The sequence below is a fragment of the Capsicum annuum genome, chromosome 6 (genome assembly GCF_002878395.1).
Source record: "Capsicum annuum cultivar UCD-10X-F1 chromosome 6, UCD10Xv1.1, whole genome shotgun sequence".
NCBI classification, from domain to species: domain Eukaryota; kingdom Viridiplantae; phylum Streptophyta; class Magnoliopsida; order Solanales; family Solanaceae; genus Capsicum; species Capsicum annuum.
This window is the reverse complement of record NC_061116.1, coordinates 49,301,981-49,304,671: the sequence shown is the minus strand read 5'-3', so window position 1 is coordinate 49,304,671 and position 2,691 is coordinate 49,301,981.

The following is a 2,691-nucleotide window of genomic DNA, read 5'->3' as shown; positions in this document are numbered from 1 at the left end:
TAACATAATCCTAGTTTGCTATTTCTCTGAATTTGAATACTACTACACATATTTCATCTTGTTAAACTGAAACCATTAATTTGTGAGCTGAATCAAATCCCCCTATTTATTTTATGGAAACAAATGATTAAAATTCAACTAATCTGCATACAACTTAATTAGCACCATATTCCCTGTGGGATTCGATCCTAACCTAGTTGGGTTATATATTTGACAATGACCGCTTACTCTCTCGTAAGAGAGGTGTAATTTGAGCGTTATCATGGGTCACCCAATATATCGTTGCACTTGCGATGGACCTTTGCTTGAATAATCGCACTTAACCCTAGTTGAGCGGGTTAGGTCGGATCAATTTAAATGGATGAATATTTTGTGCTTATCCGACCCAAACAATTTTTAATGGATAATTTATAGTGGTTTGTTAACGCTCCAACCATTCAAGTGCCTGAAACTATTTAGTTTCCATGCATTCAACGCATCTGAGCCTTTTCACTTTCTTTTAAAACTTCTCCTCTTCCTTTCCCCATCTATTTAAACTTCTTTTCTTCTCTTCATCCTTCCATCACAAGCACAACAAACTCTTTCATAAAAGAAAAGGTTCATCTGTGTTCTGTTTTTAGGGTACAAGTCAGAGTAGTGACCAAGTACCGCATTACTAAGGTATGATTTCTTCATCTCTCTACTTTATACAACATGAGGAACAAATGAAGTAGGTAAAGGAAATGACATTGAATCAATTTTCTCTCCTCTTGTTAATATGTGTGTGGGTCTAAATTAAGTTGAAACCTAGCAGAAACTAACCTGGGCGAAGTCTGAGTAGCCCATGGACCAAAAACGGAAAAAATTGTGATGTATTGATGAAAGAAATGTCATGAAAATCATGTTTAAAATAAGTGCATGCCAGGTGTTTGATGAATGCCAAAATGAGTCTAAATTTTGAAAAGGGCAGGTGACGATTTGTATGATGTACCATCGGATCCCCAACGAACCGGCGCTTGAAGCCGTCGCAACTAACCCAGAACTGAAGTTACTAGAATTGACCCAATGGTTGGGGTCGATGGACCGTCGTAGACCCGATAGACCCTCGCCCTACCCGTCGCTGGTCAAAATTTTTTTTGCCTTCTGGTTTGAGTTTGTGAACTGATAAATGCTTCATTTACAGGAAATATGGCAAACAAGATACCACCAACTAGAGGCAGGGATAGAGGCCAAAGATCCAGGAAAGATCCATCACAAGTTTTGGATGCATCGGCTCATAACACTCGGCAAAGACGCTAGGTGATTTCTTTATCCTCCTAGTATAAATAAGAGGGTGAAAGTAGTAGCAGTAGCGGATTAAGTTAAAGTTCAGTTAAGGAGGGGATTGAAAAATCTAACCCCATCCAAGAGGAGTTTTCTAAACAAGAGGACCCAAACATGGTTCGGCGTAAGGACCCATAATTGTGGGAGGCTATCAGGTGGTAGGTTAAAGGTGCTCGGGATCATTTCTATAGAGGGCTCAAAAAAATAGACAGGTTGGAAGTCAAAATACCTATTTTTGAGGAACATCATATTGTGACTATAACTCTGAACGAGTATCCAGAATTTGACTGTCGATTCAATAAATATGAGTTGGCATGGATGAGTAGACCACTCGGAACCTATCAACTGAATCTGGTTCATGAGTTTTTCGCCAACTACATGGCATTGATAGAGAAGGACTGTTCCCCAGGAGCATCAGTGAATGACATGAAAATCTAGACACAGTCCCTGTGCATGAATTCAATATAGTTATCTTGGAGCGTACATTGAATAGATTCTTGTTCGGGCCTGAATATTAGATACCGGGTGCAATAACAGATTTAGAGCATCGATTATTCATGGAGACCAATCAAAGTCCTTGGCTAGCTAGAATATTAACAGAGGAAGGTGAGCCTGCGTGGTTACACAACCCCCGCTAAAGGATATCCAAGTCGTCCCTAAGCTTTAGGGCTGAGTTCTAGTGGGCAATTGTGAGACTGAGGCTAATGCCAAAAGGTGGTGATGATCGCTTAGAAATCAATAGAGCTGTGATTGTTGCTGTATTGATTGAAGGATTGACTGTGGATTTCAGCCATATTATTACCGATAAACTATTTACCCGCACTCATAGAACCACCACTGCACTGCCATTTCCATGTCTTATCACAGATTTGTGCAGGCAGGAAAACATCCCTTTAATTAGTAGAATTGATAATGAGATTTAGGAAATGCATAAAAAAGATATTGAGAAGACAAGGTATGCCTCAAGGTTCGATATGAGAGTCAACAGACCTCCATCCCATCAGATTCAGTTGACACCAATTGCTGAATCATTAGAGGTTCCTTCAGGTATGCCATTACCTTTTGCTATGTATTTGCCTCCCACCACATCTGCAGGTTCAGCTTCGATGCCTATGGGTGGGAATGCAGATTCTGCATCAGTCCCACCCCAATATTCTTAATATAGGCTGAACTAGAAGAACTTTACGAATTCGGTCCAAGCCCAGAAAAGGTTTGAAAAGCAGTTAGCTATATGAGGGGCAAATTTCAAACCCTTTGTTGAAAGAATTGTAGAGGCGGTAGTACATTCTTTCAGGAACATTCAACTAAGAATAGAAGATATGGATGAGCGAATTAATAAGAAGCTAGACACCGTGTCCATTCTGGATTTCACAAAATTTATGGTGGAGT